Source organism: Lathamus discolor, chromosome 8, assembly GCF_037157495.1.
Source record: "Lathamus discolor isolate bLatDis1 chromosome 8, bLatDis1.hap1, whole genome shotgun sequence".
Classification (NCBI taxonomy): domain Eukaryota; kingdom Metazoa; phylum Chordata; class Aves; order Psittaciformes; family Psittacidae; genus Lathamus; species Lathamus discolor.
The window spans coordinates 16860307-16878866 of NC_088891.1; the positions used below are offsets into that span (position 1 = coordinate 16860307).

The window sequence follows — 18560 nt, forward strand, 5'->3', positions numbered from 1 at the left end:
AGAGAGCTCCGGCTCTCCCGGAGCCTCCTAGGCTGTGCTGCTGGCTGGGCTTCTACGCGTCTTCCACTGCTCTGCCCCAGAGTCTGGAGCGGCTCCGCTGGGCTCCCCTGGGGGCCTCGTGTTTTAGCAGCTATACTATTAAATATACTCCAGGCAGTCTGCTGAGACTGAGCACAGTAAACACGGATATACTGGAAATGGGTATCAAAAGCACCCGCATTTCACGGACTCCCTCATTTCCGGCAGTGAGAAATGTAAAAAGGAATGTATCTGGGACCAAGCAGCAAAAGTTTCTGTAGCTTGATCTCTTCTATACCAGCGCCTACAGTGAGGCCTGACTGGCAGAATACTACTTGCAGTCAGGTACGTACATCAGCAGTGGAAATTTCCACTTAGCTGGCTGTTGATTTTCTCAGGAGTAAAGTGTCTGAAGAGAAGAGCCTGCCCCTCTCATGTGATCCTCACTGTAATTCAGAAAGTTGGGATAACCCAAACAAATAAAGACCTTCAAAGTCCTCAGTGTTCAAGCGTCTTCATCCTCAAAAGTGAGCAAACCCCCTAACACCCAAGAAAGCTGTAGCATGTGCAATATAATTCAGAAGTACTACCTTGTACTTCTGAACACAGAACACATGCTCTAATGTGAAACCCTACCAGACAGAAGGGCTTCAATCTTCCCAGCCACTGTCCTCACAGCAGTGAGTATCCAGTACACCTTTGATGTACACTTTTGAACTTGGAGTTCCACATGATTTTCTCCAGAAGGTCATTCAGAGGAGGAAAGGACTACAGAGCTGCAGTTAGCTATACACCTACTTTACCAGGATTCTACATTAACTGTCCATTTCCACCTCTCCCTCACTCTCAGCAAGCCACAAGATTTGTTACTCTACATTTAATCTTTAGGGCTTTGCTAGCCTTGACCTCGCCTAACTGAATTAAGTCAACCTTAAACATTGCTAGATAACTTTATTTATAACATAGCAACATTTGCATTTCTGTAAGTCCTCACTTTGTGGCCTGGACACAGCATTTTGACATGAGCTGCTGACTACAACCCTTCTTCCTACTTATTCCAGACCCATCAGAATTAGAAGCCAAAATGAGAACAAAATTAACTCAATGTGCCCACTAGCTGAAATCTTGCACTTGCCTCAGGAGTGTTTAGCTGTCTTATACCTAGCAGGGTTATTGTTATTTTTTGGAGAAATTAATTGCAGCAGCAATAAAACTTTCTGCCCTCTCACATCAAATAGCCTAATCTGTCCGCAGTATTTGTGCTGCCTTTTGCTCCATTTTCTTGCTGCTGCTTATCACCATGCTTCTCACAGACTGACATCTAAACATGCCTTGTTTCGACTAAGCTGAAGGGAGCAGACTCAACTCTGTACCTCTTTGGCTACCTAGCCCCACAGCACCCTCTGGGTAACTAAGCCTTAAACACCCTCCTCCTGGCTACACAGGTAGCATTTTGGCTAGACTGTTAGAGAAATCCTTGGAGGCTTCTATGGGAATCTGTATATGCTGACCATCTGAACCAATGAGCATGCATTTATTCACCTGATTACGTGTACAACCCTGCAATCCATCTGTTGTAGTGCCAGGTTATTTCAAGGAGAACTTACTCACTGATTACAACTAAACAGTGGAAAATGGTGCCATTGAAAAGACAAAAGCCAGAACACATGTCTAAGAAAGAAAAAAAAAAAATAAAAAGAGCAGTCTTCCTTCTTTTTAGCTTGACATCCACGCAAATACTGAAGATACAGAGGGGGAGCTTTACAGCACTGAACCTCCCTTGCTAGACTTTCTAGCAAAACAGAAAGCACTGCACTTTCAGGATCTTCCATCACCTTTCCTCTGGCTGAACTTCAGCTGCTATTACTGCTGATGTCTTGATACCATATGATACATACATCCACATATCTAAATTACATGTATTCAAGGAAGGAAGGATTCTACTATCTGGATGTAGCCACATCTTGCACAAGTCCTTGTGACCCTTGGGATGTGCAAAAGACATGCCTTACTCTATTACAAAAGTTTGTTTCCCTCCTTAAATTCATAGATTTACATGTCAAGAAAGTCAACATGCTTTCTTTGTCCATGGTGGGTCCCTTCCAAGACCAAGACCATCAACAGGTTTCTAAGGTAACAGCCTGCAATCTATTTAATTGTGTGACATTTTCCACAATGTCAAAAGTAAATCTCACAAGTTGACAAGTGACATACAAAACCATAGCTTAAGCGCTAAGGGACTCTGAGTTCAATCATGCTGTGTGACTGTTCTCTGACAATTTCAATGAAACAAATAGTAACATACTCAGCAATTAACCGCAAACAGCAAGGGGTTAAATAGCAGCAGCAAAGACTCTTATCCAGCAAGATTTATCCAGCATGATTTATGGTGGGGCTTTGAATCTTCCTCAATACACAACTTCCACAGATTTGAGTGAGAGCATAAAAAAAGAGCACACAAGTTGCACTAGTTATACTATCAGGAAAACGTACAAAGCAGGCTGAGCACAGCAAGTTCCATGCCTGTAAGAGGAAGGTAACACATGCAAAAAATGCAGCTAAAAAAAAGACAGTATTCTAGAAGATGAACTCCACCAAATGGCAGGATAGGAGACTGGGTGTTATGATTGGCAAGAAGCATTCAGGATTTCTGCAAGAACCTTTCTGAACACAGAAATGATGCCGAAGGTAATAGGAACAGTGGAAGACAACTTTGAATGAGAGATCAATAGGGAAAAATATAGAAAAAGAAAAAGAAAGAGAGAACTAATGAACTAAAAAAAGCCAAGTCAGTTTAGTGAGATCTGTGTCTCTGTGGGTGTTTATATATATAAAAATAAGTGAGCTATGTGAGCTGTTTGGAGCCTGTTAAACTGTTAAGAAATGGCCCACAGTGAATCAAAATCTAGCAAGAGAATGCAATTCCTTACAATATTAAAGAATGTGCGCAACATTCTTTGTTTTCCAGGTTTTTGATACCTATAACTAGTAGTTTGTACTGCAGTACCAGCAAATTCAAAGGAAGATCAGCACTCAAGATGGTATGACATGACATTGCAGCATGGTTAGAAATGGTGATGTTACCCTCTTGTAGGTGAGGCTGGGAAGGTAGGAATAGAAACCCCCAACATTTAGTACAATGCCCTTTAGCTTTAGATTTTGCAGTTTTGGGAATGCTAAACACTGGATATACAGACCACCTCAGGTCCAGTGGGAATCCATGCAACTTTTGAATGAAAAGTTTTAAATAGTTGAGATGAATGAATTACCACAGGCCACACACGAGACTGGGCACCTACTGGCTTTACTACCACCTTACTCACAAAAGTACATACGCAGGTGCAATCTTCAGTGGGACTTCAATGTTTTCATAGCACATTTACTAGATTCAAGTAACATAATGAGCAAATATGTCTATAAGCAAACAGATGAATGGAAATGATATTTTAAACTTGCATGCTTTTAAACATGCTTCTTAAGAAAGAAATAGTTTTCACCATTCTGAAAACATTACCCATCAGGCACCATAAAGACATGCTGCCGAATGCGAGAGTTTCACAGCTTTAAACCTGAGCAATTTTGGCCCAAAGCAGTCTGTTAATCTCCCAATATTAAGATCATTTAAAATGCAAATTGATCACCCAAACCCAAAATTACAATGTCATTACTGTTGACAGCACTGTCACAGCCTTCACCCCATGCTAGAGGGCTGGCCACTTCTTCCTGAACTACACCAAAGCAACAAGCAAATGATGACAGACCCTGCAGTGAGAAATCACTGTTTGAAACACAGGTAGTCACTCATCAGTATAATTCCTACTTGCACCTCAAAACTTAATTCCAAAGAAAAGTAAAATGTCACTTGGAGCTAATGAAAGCACTTGGAAGACATTTTTGCCGTGAATGCTAGTTCCCTGCTCCCACAGATGAGATGTGTAGTTAGGATTCTGCATAGCAGAGAGGTTAAGCCACTAGAGAGCTATCTAGTTGCTAAATTTAAAATAGAATTGGGTTGTTTTATTTGCAACTTTTGGTTTGCTGTCTTGTATCTCAAAAGTCTGACTTAATTCTTATTAAATACCTCTCCAGCTTTGTGGGGGATTTGGATAAAAGTGAATCAAGGTGAAATAAAAGATGACAAGTTCAAGCAGTTCATAGGAATCTCTGGGGGATCCTTAGCATAAAGCATATTGAAGAGATCCAAGGCCTGAAAATTGTTTACTTTTGCACTGCACAAAGACATTGCATAGACTGATAGACTGAGGGAAGAGAATTCACTTAACAAGCCCAAACCAGTACAAGTCCTGTGAGTAAAACACTTCAGAGCTGTGGGCAAACACTGAATCATAGGCATTAACTCAAGTTATGTATTTTGCCCAGGCTTTAGCACAGGTAGAGTGATCAGACAGCCACAGTATGACACCCTTACTGAATATTTCTCAATCAGTTCATATTATAGCTGCTGACAAACAAATACATAATATTCAGATGTGACCTTTGTTGGGGTTTCTGCATGTCCTGTGCCATGAAACCTTTAGAGAGGTACGTAGATTAACCAATTTTTATTTTTCTTTTTTAATATGCTGCTTCTTTCCCACAAACTCCATATCCCACAGGGGTTAAATGGTACAGCAACAGAGTTAAAATAGGCTCAGGAAAAAGCATGAGACTTAAAAATAGATGAGGAATCCAGGAGGCAAAGATACAGGAAGAGGTCGCTGAGACAGGCTCCAACAAGCCTGTGGAGGGCAACTCGAAATCCTTTGCCTCACTTAAGTCAGTGTGGGTTTTACCAGTGCCCTTTTACTGGGGCAGTACTTCATCCAGAGAGGTCAAAGTTGGATTTGATCAGCAAGTGAATGAAAAGCCAGTGTAGTGGGAAACAGTGACAGTCACAAACATTTCACTGCTTATGTGGAGTACAGAGTGCAGTGGCCCTTGAAAGACAGACTGGTTTCATGTCTGCCTTTACGCAAGCAAGACTGATAGGTTTTAAATGAAAGTATTAGAACAAGATATGCTTTTGTTCTGCAAGGATATGAACCTCCTACCCCTTGTGTTTTCAAGGAAGATCAAGGCTGGAGGAAGTCTTACTGGGTTTGAAACTATGAAAGCTATTCATTTGCAAATCTTTAGTCTTAGCACAAATGAAGGGCTAAGGCAGTACAATGCATGCTTAGCGACAAAGAACAACAAGACTAACTTACACCGCAGAGTTTGCATACATCTTGCAGTGAAATTTTTCAGGCTTTTTAGCCTTCAACATACAAGTGACTGAACTCAAAAGAAAAAAACAGAAGTGTAACTGTCCTGGGTTCAGCAGTAGCAGTTCAGCAGTAGTGCATGGTTCTGAGTTACTGGCTGGGCTTAAACCACAACAGTAACCAGCCATTAGGTATGGTACCAGCAATTCCTCAAACACTTATTTGCACGTGTTGACACTTCTGAAAGAAGGCTGTTGAGAAGTTATGCTGGGAAACAAACATTGCCTAATGCTGAAGAGTAACCACAAGAACAGAAAAATAAGTGTTACTGTAGCTGCTGTCTTCCTCCCACAGCACCAGTCTCTGACAACTGAAATAAAGATATTAAAAGTCACTTGAAGGTCTACCTGGTATTTATGTAACTTTCTTACAGCTATACAAAGCTTGCAGTTCAAAAGTCTAGCAAACACTTCCACCCTATTACCCTCCACTCTCCAAATGTTTGGCTACTGGGAAAACAAAATATGCTCTCTCTCAGAAACTTTCTACTAGCTGTATTTAAAGTTCAGCTCTGCAAGTTTGGCCATGGTCTTGGCTGATGGGGATATTAGCAACAGCACAACCTAGTTGTTCCCAAGCAAAGCAGTTACTTTCTGGTATTCGGTCAAGGAAGGAGAGTAGGACTTCTATTGAAACAGTCTGCCTCCTCATGCCCCTGTTTGCATCAAGTACTAGGACATATACATGCAAGAGGCTGAATTACTATGCTACTGGTGCCTACCCCCTTCATGAACAAAGCCAGTTTACCCTACTCTCCAATACAGTTGCTACCTCTACACTAACTAAAGAGATACTTGTGCAGACTGTATTTGCAAACACCAAATGGTCACTGCCCATTTGAAACTCCAGTATTTGGTCAGCTGAATTAGAAAGTTAGTCTAACCCAGTGAATCTCAAAGTATGGGTATTATCTCATCAGAGCCAAGCAGAAATAACTGCTTATTCTGATATTTGGGTTCATGAGTCTGATAGACACAAGTGTGTGGCCCAAAGTGGACAGCAGTTGGAGTCAGTCTTGGAAACTCTGATGAAGATCGTGGAATTCTGAAATATTTTCTCAGAGAAAATCACCAAGTCTTCTACTAGTTGACATCCTTTATCATCAAGATGTTATGCTGGAGGACACATGGTGTTTGCCTCAGAGAAGTAGAGAAGGCCAGAAATCAACAGAATCTCTCTCTGCCCTGATTCTTTTTCAAGGGTTGGGCTCAGTTTATCTTTTCACTTTGAACTCAGTGAATAATCTTGAAAGAATCACCTTCCTTGGGAAAAGAACAAGGTGTGACACATCCTGAAAGGATCCAACTGCAATATGATCCATGAACCACGTGATGATTTGTAAAAACACTGGACTTACAGCACATGTGTGAGAGTGCCTCAGAACATTTCTGTTTGAAATTAACAACTGAAAATAAGCAGCAAACCTAACAAAAGAACCTCCCAGGAACTCACTTTGTAGCTGAGTGTTATGCAAGCTCTTCAGAGTTTAAGATTTTATTTCCCTTAAGCCATAGAATGAGATGGCAACAATGAGATTCACCAGTAGATCTAGCATTTGGCAATAAAAAAGGAAGTGAAAACACATCACGAGTTGAGCAGCTCTTCTTGCATTTGTGGCTTTATATTGCAGATTGGGAAGAAGAATCACTTCCCAAATACTACCCACAATTTAAATCCCAAGCACCTTCTGGCCAAGCAAAAGTCCCTGAACATCTCTATCCAAGTTCTCAGAGGTCAGATTCACTAAATCCACCATTGTATTGTAGTGGCTAGAACACAAGTTTCTATAGTGGTGAATAAAGTTTGTGAAGTACAACATTCCATATGCCCCTCCACTCACACAAAGCCTCACACAACAGCAACAGCACCAAGCTGACAATTTATGCTTTCCACTGTGTATAGCTCATCCATACATGAGATGTAAGCATCATGAGTGCAACTGACTACGATACTTCCAAAATTCATCACAACAAAAAATTACCTGATGCCAGTCCAAAGGTGAACATGAACCTGCATAATGAGACTGTCCCATGGGAGAAAAAAATGTAAAAAAACCCTGTGCTGTACATTCAGATTTCAGACATGAGTAAAACTGAAGCAAATGTTAGGAATTATATGCTTGCTATGAGGCATGAAACCAGAGCTAAAAGAATCGCCTCTATTCAGCATCTCGGCTCTAGAAACAAGGAGTGGATAAACAATTAAACAATGGGTTTGGTGTACAATTGCACTGCACTGAGTCAGAAGCAGTGGATACACTAGCACTCTTGGAGAACTGATGCTTTCATGAGGATGAGCTGCACCATCACTTCTGATCCATGAGAAACAAAGAGACCTGGCAGAGATTGAAAAGCACCCCCTCCCCATGCCACAGACACCATTTACTCCTAAAGCATTCAAATAGCCCTGAACAGTTAGTGCACTTTCTCCAATGCTAGTGTTAGACTAAACTGCATAGTGCAGAAAACACAAGAACACATTACACAGCTGGGGAATTGAAGGGGGAGATTTCCATACTTAAAGGCCTTGGCAAGAACAATCTTCAGCCAGACTTGACTGCAACTGTGACTGGCTACTACTTTATTCACCTATTTCTGTAGACACTGGCCTTCCTCCAGGTACTGCTGGTGCTTTTCAAGCAGAGTGTGCTTTCCAGCAATACCCATCATATGCTTCCAGCCTCTGCAACAGCACACTGCCTTGACCACAAATGCACTTGCTGCCCTGTCTGCCACCGCACTGACAGCTGGGCCCTCATTTTGTCAGAATGCTAGGGCTTTGGCCAAAGTTTTTAGCTGCTCCTTAAACAAACCCTCAGATCCAAGTCTCACACACCCAACAGCACATGCTATAGAATATAATATTCCTTAAAGCTGGGGTTTGCAGCACCTGCGAGTTATGTTTTAATTCTCCAGTTTCTAGCTGTGCCAGAATACATGTAAAGGGAAAAGGCTTACGTAGGTATCATCCACCTCCTAATGTCAGCACCCTTTGGAAGAACACACTCTGGTTTGAAGCTGCTTTTTACCAGCTGACAACTGGCAATAATGGATATCTACTGCATGATCTAATTCCACCTTCCAGTTACTAAGGTCAGCCTACAATTTCTTTCCACTGGCTAATTGACCTTAAAATGAGACACAAATACTCATGTATAATCTGGAGCTTACTTGAGATGCTGTTGCTATAGTCTTGCTGTGCCATGTTACACAAGCAGATTTCACACAAGATTTCACAATTTCCTAAATTAGACTGTACTCGGAGTGGAAGTGGGAGATGAGGGAGAAGAATGCAAATACTTGATAGAATTAATTCAGTGTGACACACACAGAGCCATGCATCTGAACATCTGATTCCATTACAAACTTGAAACCAAGGATTTGAAACCTATTTTCTTACTTTACACTCCCATTACATATTTGCCACCTACCACAGAAGGAGAAAGAAAGGAACAATATAGTCTGCAAATGCTGCAATACTCCAGCAATAATCTCCAAATTCTTCATGTTGCATTTAATTTCCTGTTCCTTATCTCTTGCCTTTGCTCTGTTACATGTACTCAGTTCTTCATTCACTTTTACTTTATTCCTTGAACCTCATCCACCCTGAAAGCCCTTCACTGAACAGTAACCTGGCAAGCTCCACTCATACTGGCCTTATTTGCACTTAAAGCACTAGAAAATGACCCTTTGCTGTTTACATTGATGACCAAAACAGACAAATATTTTGAGTATATGGACAGGACAGTGCCTTAGGAAAAAGAGCAAAGGCATTCTGCAATGTAGCACCTCTGCCCTGGCACTTCCATCGATGCTGTACATAAATTCATTTACCAGAAGTTGCTCTTTAAGTTTACGTGGGGGCTGAAGGTCACCAATTGTGGCTGTATCCCTTTTGCTCTAAGGGAGAAAATAGTTCACAAAAAGAAAACAGTAATCCCTCATAAGCCTCTGTTGGTGTAGGAATAGAAACCATTTCTGAACATAGCTGACAACTTCAGGGTTTGAGTTTGTGGAAAGTGCTAAAACATTTACATCTCAGTGGAAGCCCCCATATCTTCTGTTGCCCAAAGAAGTGGTAAATGCTCCATCCCTGGCAGTGTTCAAGGCCAGGTTGGACAGAACCTTGTGTGACATGGTCTAATGTCAGGAGTCCCTGCCCACGGCATTAGGGTTGGAACTAGATGATCTTAATGTCCTTTCCACGGCATTGGGGTTGGAACTAGATGATCTTAATGTCCTTTGCAACCCTAACCATTCTATGATTCTGTGATTTAGTAAAGGGAAGCAGCAAGCTTCTACCTAACGGTGATAGGTTTTGCCCCTCACCACTCAGTTCTTTATTCATTTCAACATTTTAATGTTCGTTTCCTAAAATACTCTGTGGGAGGCGTCATGGCAACAAGCACTCGCAACATGATTTCCTCTTCCACTGCCCTGAAAAAATGGTCATTTCCCTCTCACTGACAGAGCTACCAGCTAAATTTACTAACAGGCAAGGTCTGGCTTTTTAAATTTTTTTTCTTATATCCTTGATAAAACAAATGCAGTTTCTCATTGAAAGAGAAATCACGGATGCAGCTCAGCTCTGTCCTTACTCTGAAGGCATTCATGTCCTGTTGTTTGATCAGAAGCTGTCAGATGCTGAACCTTGACTCTTTCCTGCACAGAGAAAACCAGAGCTCACTTGCTCTTTCACTAAGGGTCAGCTGCTGTTAACTGCCTCTGCCCCATCATGCCTGTTGCTTCTTGATCTGCAGGGTTTCTCATCTGGGAAATCCCTTAGCCCAAAGAAAATCTGTTGTTCAGTGATGAGCTAGGGAGTCAACCCTCTCTTTCAAACACAAAGGCATCCTTCCCACTCCTGTGGGTGCTGCAAACTCCAGCCAGAAGGGTGTGCTCTGACTCATACACACATTAACACCTTTCACCTAAACAATGGCATTGTCTTATTTAATAATTCTATCATATAATCACTAAAGCATTTCCACGTGTTATTAGGTATCACCACATTCTAGTCTGAACCATCTGTATAGGCTTATTTTTGAAAGGTATTGCAAGTTACAACATTCAAACACACAGAAGGAAAATATAACCTAACTTGGTTATTAAACGCAGGTTTTCAATTTACAAACAAGTGCTGTCATGGCAGTGTACTAATTGGCACAACAACTAATTAAGCCTGCATACTTATTTTGTCTGTACAAGATTTCTGTTGCAAGCATCAGCCTTCATAGTGCAAGTGCAAAAATAAAATAGGCAGTTGAGGGAGGAGAGAAACACGTCGTGATACAACGTGATTATACAGTGGTGTTATTTCTCTTATTCTGAGACACAACATGGCAGTTCTGTACTATGCAGTAAGCACATTGCTGTCAGAAAGGCAGCACGCTTGCTGCTGGAGGCCGCAGAGTGCAGCCCACTTAATTCCCCCAAAAGCATCCCACTCACTGAACAGATTTATGATGATTTTATCCAGGTTTCCTGGAAAATGCATTAATGTCACTCACTTGCTGTGCTTTGTTCAGTACTTGTGTTACACAAAAGTCACCAAAAAATGTTAAAATAGGCAGCACTGCCCCATGGCCTTCTGCTGTCACCACAGCGTGACAAGCAGTCCCTTGTTCTGGGCTGTTGTTGACCACAGTCATGGTTCAGATGCACCCTGATGTGCTCAGCTGGACAGAAGAACACTGGTAGCTGTGAGATGAATGCATGCAATTGGCCAGCACCTACCATGAAAAGCTTGCACAACCCTTGTTCATAACATTAAGCTACCCTTTGATAAATGAGGAGGCTACTGAAGACAGAATAATCATGCTGGAGAGAGCATCATAAATTATACAAGCAACTGTTGCAGTGTTGAGTTACTATTAGTCAAGCACACTAAACCCCAGAAAATAAGCGGAAATGTTACTAAGAGAAAGTCTATCTTTCCTCAGAGGTAACACAACTAACTGCAGAGACACTGTGTGGCTCCACCATTGGGGGAAGACAAGAGAGAGTATGGAGAACAAATACTCACAGATTGCACCCTAGAGCTAATGTGGTTGCTATTATACAGACCAGCTCCAGCAGGGATCCTAAGTTTATTGCCCACTTGGAATTTACAGGTAAGGCTTTGTCCTAAATCCAGATGATCTATCAGCATGTTACATACTCTGCTGAATGTCACTGAACTCGTCTCCTTACTGACCAAGGTCTGTTTTTCTTTTTAATACACAAGTATCACCAAAAAGGAAACCAAGCTTCTCAGGCAGGCAGTAAATATTCCCACTGTAAAATGTATTCAATCATTTAAGTGCAGAGAACAGGAGCTGATCGCCTAGCAGATTTAGCCAGATGACACTTCCCACTGCATTTTTATTCTTGGAAACATGAATGCACAAAACAAAGGTCGGTTTCATTACCTGAGTACGTAATCTGGACTAAATCAACTAATGCAGAGAAAACTATTGGTACCTGTATTCTAAGCACATACCGTTAGTGCTATTTGGACCCTTTTATGTTTGGTTTCCTTGAATATGAGTGAATGCATTCGATTCTGATGAACAATAAATCCTCTGCAGAGCTAAGTCCACATTTATTTAACATTTGCTCAAAGTAAACTCTGGACTACACAATTGCTCTGCAACAATGTAAATTGTTCACTGGAACTCCATGTTGCAACTGCTTTCCTACAGCAGTTGCATTTGGGAAATGCACTACTGCATGAGTTGAGAAACTAACCAATAAACCAAACTACCACATTTTTACAGTCACCTGTCTCTAAACCATCTGTACACCAAGAATTCCCTACTACAACCTGTGAACAATGTTAAACAGCAAACTGTATTTTGTGACATAGCCACAGGCATCAATAAACAATCATTCCTGATGAATTAAAGAAAAACAATTTTCTAGGGACAATTTTCCATGTGGGGCCACTGATGCTCAAAAAGGAGAAAAGTCTGTTGCAGCTTCCCATCAGCATGGACAGGGACCTGTCCTCCAGCCACTTACCTGTTTTCAAAGAAAATCATAAAATTACTTGGTTTTACCACTTAAACTCATAAAACAAGCTGAAAATTTATAAGTAAGAAGCACATAGCATTGAGTAAGCCTGCCTTCCATAATAGAATACAACAACAAAAAAAAAAAACATAACTAAATGGAAGTAGGAGCATGCAAAGGAGACTCTAGGAATTTGGCTTGGATTTTCGTACATTTTTCCTTGAACAAAATTCGACTACACTGTCCTCCAGTGAAGCTCCCAAAGGGAATTACTCTCATATTGCTCAATGTAGCACATATGCCTGCTTCAGAACAGCTTTATAAGTAGCTAACTACACTACTGTTAGTTTAAAAGGAAGAAATCACAGTCAGGAATGTACAAAATGGATGGCAAAGGTCTCCAAAACCGCATTGTAAGTACCTAAAATAAGGAAGCCACTTTTCAAAATGTCTGTGTATCCAGTATTCACAGAAATGGACAGCATCGACAAGCTTATGCAGGAACATACAGGCAGATGGGAAAACTCATGGGCCCTTAGTGCCAGCTGGTGTAGCTCATGCTCCTGTGTCACATGAAATGCACATCTTTCCCCCACTGCTTGGGTTTCCTGGAAATATCTCTAAGTTTGTGCACAGTGCACAGTCAGACCAAGTTATCATTTCCGTGTGTCACACTACAAACTTAGCCTTCTTGTAGTTTGAGACATTTCTGCAGCTGTCCTTCTTTGCTTTAGAGATATGAGCTGACTTCTGCATCAGGAACTGATGCAGGAGAGGTGAAAATGTTGTCATGTTAAATTATGTTATTGTCGCCTAATACCCTGAAAAAACAAGAGAACTCTTTCACATCTTTCTGCAGATGACACATAATATTTAAATTGTATGTCTAGCATTTAATCCATTTGATGGCATAAACTATGCCATTAAAAAGCATCTGCTTTTCAGGTGTCAGCAAAACCTCTGCCTAGTGCCCTGTGGCTAGGCATTCTGAAAATGCAAGGATTGGATTTTCAACCCATACACAAAGGTATATTGGTTCTCATCCTAGAACAATAACATTGTTTGGCTGGACTTCAGAGTACTTTTTTCTAGTTTATATTAGTTTCCCACAAGGATTAAGTTTGGGCATCTGTGTATTCCTACGGTATAACTCATCCTGTCCTAGTCAAAATAATCTGGGGCTTAGACATCTGTAGGGCTGGTACTCAGGCTTTAGTATGTAGATATCAGGGTTATCACAAAGATGAAGTCATAACACTGTCATGAAAGTGAGATGCCAGCACAGTGGCTGAGGAGGAGGAGACATGGACCAGATGCAGGTCTTCTACTGATAGTCTGGATACAGTGCAAACGTGGGCAGTAAACAATTAGAAAAGGAAAGAAAAGCAGAACACAGCTTCATAAATGGTTTCTGTTCATAAGGAAACATACAGACACTACATTTAAGAGAGTATGTATGTGTTAAATATATATGAAACAATGAATCACAGAATTTACAGCAAAATAAGCAGTGTACATTTACGTACAAGAATGAGAAGTTGGCTTAGCTTCTCAGGCCCTGTTTCAGGGAACAGGATTACCTGCTGCAGAGATCTCCTGTGCAGAAGTGGCAATAAATTTTTTTTGGCTGCAGAAGATTTGATAGTGGTGCCAAAGGAGAGGGAGGATGGGCGGGAGACAAATCTCAAAGTCAGGCAAATCTCCCACTGCTGCCAAGAAACGTATTACAGAGCAGGAATCACTGAAAGCCCTGGGCTGGACCATCCAAAATGGAGCACCAGGACACTGCCCACAGGAGACAGCATTAGGGAAAGGGACTGCTTTCAGTTAACACCAGTAGACAATTAGAGTCCCACAGAGACACTCCCTCACTCCTCCCTCCAGTGGGATGGGGTAGGAAACTGGAAGGGCAGAAGTTACGGACTTCTAGGTTGAGATAAAGAGAGTTTAATAAGGGCGGTGGTGGGGAGGAAGGGGTAAGAGGACAGACAACACAAAACAAAACAAATCAAATTAAAACAAGTGATACAAAAGCAATCACTCGACACCAGCTACACCACTACCAAGCCAGCCCTCCCCAACCAATGCCAAACCCTGGAAAACTGCCCCCACTTTCTATACTCAGCAAGACATGCTGTGATATGAAACAACCCTTTGGCTAGTTTGGGTCAGGTGTCCTGTCTCTGCTCCCTTTTGGCTTCTTGGGCCCCTTCTCACCAGCAGAGCAGGAGACTGAAAAGTCCTTCATCAGGGCAAGTACTACTGGGCAACAACTAAATCATCAGTGTGTTATCAGTGTTGTTCTCAGACTAAAGCCAAAACACAGCACTGTACCAGCTACTAAGAAGAAAATTAACTTCACCCCAGTTGAAACATTAACTTCACCCCAGCTGAAAACAAAATAATCATACAAGACCAAAAGCAACACCAAAACCAGTTGAAATAGAGCTCAAAATAATGATTCTGTGGATCAAATCCAGCCGAAGTGATTACTGTCAGTGCATGGCTTCAGTTTTCCTCACTTTCTGCTTTATAGCTGGCAAAATGTGACAGAAACCTCAGACTCCTGTTACAGAGACTGAAAATAGAGAAATTCATTTTGTTTTACCTTCCCATTATTTGCTGTACCTTAACCTGAACACGCTCCTTTTCTCTTGTAAGCATTATTCAACTTGCTGTTGCATTTAAAAGTAATTTGCTGGTTTTTTTTTTTTTTTACATCACTCCTCACAAACATACACCAGCTGGAGAACTGGATTTCATCATTGCAAGTTCTATGGTATTTTTATGTCAGGGAAGTTGTATTTCCCAATACTGTTGAGTATTTACATCAACAGTTATAAGCTGCTGACTTGTTATGATTGAATGTCTCAGAATCACTGGTCTTCAGATATTACTTCTTCAGTTGGAAGTTTTTCCATAGCATGTTACAGACCACTGATTTACAGGTTAGTTGTCACAGAACTGCTTTCCTGTAACGTATGACGAACAGCAACCTTACGAAAATTAGGAGATAGAAAGGTAAAAGAAAGATGAAAAAGGAGATTAAGAGCAAACTCCCCTAATGTTTACTTGTGGGTCACCAGCTCAGAGGTCTGACCACAGCAGAAGGGCAGAAACGAACCAAGACACACTCATGCCTCAGTTGCAGAGGTCAGGCACACTATAGAACAGGCCTGCTTGGTGTATTCAGAAATGTTAGCACTGTGAAGCCTTTTAGGATGCCCTGCTGATTATTACTGCAAGAAACAGCATCACCATCTTAAAAAAGGCTTCCTGCCTGCTGAGACATCAGAGAGATATGCCTATGCAGCCTCAGGTATGATATTTCTTTAGCCGCAACTTGGAGATTGTGTGTAAAAAAGAATGCCATGAGCACAGATGTCTTCTGTGATCTGCCCAGTACGCAATGTCTGACATTGTGAGCAGAAACTGATTCTCATGATTCTGTTTGCTGCTCACAAAGAAGTGCTTTACTTCTGCCTCTGGGCTTTCCAGTATGAAAAGATCAGTGCCTAAAAGCCACAGAACCTTGTAACTTCGGCAACTAAGAGGTGGCTGGATGCCAGCAAGGATGTCAGCCCCCACATGCAGAGGTAGGGAGAGCTGTGCTATGAACAGAAAAGCTGGAAGAGTCCACATGTACCACACTGTAGGTCTGTCCAGAAAAATTAGAGCCAAGTCTAGCTTTGCTATAGAGCTAGTCCTATACAGAGCATCAAGAAAGGCTAATAAAGGGGTGGAGAGGAAGGAGGAAGGGGGAAAGAAGAGATATTAAGAAAAGTGATTTCACATTTCAAAACATACCTGTCTGCTTACTAAACATTGTGGTAAGTGGTATATGAGAAATACAATTGAGAAAATTATTGAGGAAAAGAATCAGGGGTGGATTCCAAAATAAAAGCATTGGAATTAAACATTTCGCTGTACAAGCAGCAATGGTCACTGAGCCATCCTCCCCATCTTTCTCATCTTAAAAGCAGGTAAAAATGAATAAATAAATAAATAAATAAATAAATAAATAAAAGAAGGCCATTCTCCCCATCAAGTCTCACTGCTTGGAAATGCACAGGCATCATTTGCACATACAGTGGCTGTGCTGATTCTGTGGATAGAGTACTCAATAAATCCTTTAAAATGGATACAATCTGCATACAAGATCATAGATGCTCATTTCTAACATCTAAACTATTATTTCATGTTCTGATTCAGAAAAGGACTAAGTACTGAACAACAACTCTGGTTCCTTTTGTTTCTTAGTTTTTATCATTTCCCACAAAGATACAACATTCATTATACAACAAACACTTCACTCAGACTAGTAAAGAGGGAGGGAGTTCAGTTAAGGCTCTCCATTTCCCTATCCCTTACATTGCCATACTAGTCGCATCAGTCTCCTACTACAGAAATAACCAGATGAAATTAAAATAAGTATTTAAATCACTATGTGCAATGCAAGAATATTTTTACATGTATATTACACTCTCTTTTCCATAGCACACACAATAGCACAAACTGCTATAGTACTGTATAGAAAACAGCCTTTTCTGTGTCCCATCTTCCAAGAGTATCAAAATGCCTTTTTTTTTTTTACTTCGGAGTTTATTTTCCTAATTATTAAATTCTCTCTGCCACACCAGTAATGCCTTCTGCCATTCTGTGTGCAGTCATTAATTGCTTCTTTAATCAAGCACTTCTTTAATTTCAATATGGAGGAAGAACAATTCTCAGGAATTCAGAAGTCTCTGTTCATCAAATTACACTGAAAATCAAGTAGGATAGTTTGCCATAGCAATTCAATGAAATTTCCAACACATTTGGATTCAACTGTGCTAGAAAGATGGCAAGACCATTGTTTTGGCACTATTCTGACATTTTTGATTGCTGTCACAGCCAGTCCAGGAAGCTCAGTGACACAGCGCACTGCTTTCACTGCAGCTTACAGTGCTTTCGCTGCAGCTTACAGTGCTTTCGCTGCAGCTTACAGTGCTTTCGCTGCAGCTTACAGTGCTCTCTCAGCCCTCCAAAGCTGCTTGAACTGTTTCTGAAATGTCAGAGTTGCTGACTGCAGACTCCCAGGCTTTTATTTTTTTTCTTTTTTTACAGTCCAAGTCTTTAACAACTGGCGATGTTGATATGGATTATTTGCTATAACACACTGGTTTGTCCAAAGTAAAATCCAAAAGGATTCTGAAGATGCAGGTGAACATCTGACACCTTCTTTATGAAGTCACCAGGAACCGTGGCAAGAACAGTGGTATGCAAACATCCCTCCCTCTATTCCTTTCTTCTACCAGCTCTACAGTATTATTAACCTGATATCAATACAAGAGACTTCATTAGGCAAGCTTACCTTTGAGAGAGCTAAAGGCCATAGGCTTTACAATTGTATACGCTTTTTATTCCCCTGGCTATGAAATCAAACAATTACTCATACACAGCTCTTTCCAGAACTCCCCCTCAACCATGGAACCACTAAGCAGCAACCACAGGGAAGCATTAGTAAAGACTAATATTCTATCAAAACAAAGGATTGTGAATACAAGTACCGCAAGAACACAGGCAGAGATGTTTCCTATTTTCTCCATTACATTTTTTTCCTTGTTTCCTCGATTTATTGGACAAGGAACTATTTACATTGACAAAATCAAGTGAAACTAGATCTTTCAATTTTACAGCTGCTGTGTAGGAACTGAAATAGGGAGAGGGACTACGTGGCCTTCTAATTTTTCCATTCTCATAGAGCTTCCTGAGGCAATGCAAAATAATGAAACTTCACCGAAGTCCACAGAACTGTGGTTTGCACTTTTTGTGTGTCTGACTCACGGGATTTGAAGCAGAAGAGTATGAAATACAGAAGAAATTACTGAGCAAACTAATGCAGGGAAAGGGCTGATGAAATATCTGCTACTATAGTGAACTATGTTTCTTACATGAAAGATGATACAGCATCCTTTTAACTGGAATAGTGGTTTTTTACACCAGTGATGAAAAATAGTGCTATAGTTCTATTTTCCTTATTATTTTGGCCATGCAAAGCAAAACATCAGCTGATCTTTAAGTAAATCTGGCATTTGTACAACAACTTTGTTCTATTCTGTTTAAAGTTCTTGTTGATATAGTTCATAGAAGTATTTTCATTTCACAAGGTATTTTAGAGCTTCTTATTCATGTAATTTAAAACAGTGAGCTATTTGGGGTGAGGCAGAACAGGGTGGATTCAATTAAAAATATTCTACTGCTATGCATTTGCTGCTAACAAAATGAACTTATATATAAAGAAAGC

General features: G+C 40.8%; 1 protein-coding gene across 2 annotated transcripts in view; it reads right to left on the reverse strand.

Annotated features, from left to right (window-relative positions):
- The window catches only part of TRPM1 (transient receptor potential cation channel subfamily M member 1), a 125223-nt gene that overhangs the window by 105249 nt on the left and 1414 nt on the right, over positions 1-18560 (reverse strand). The gene's annotated exons all lie outside the window — the stretch shown is intronic.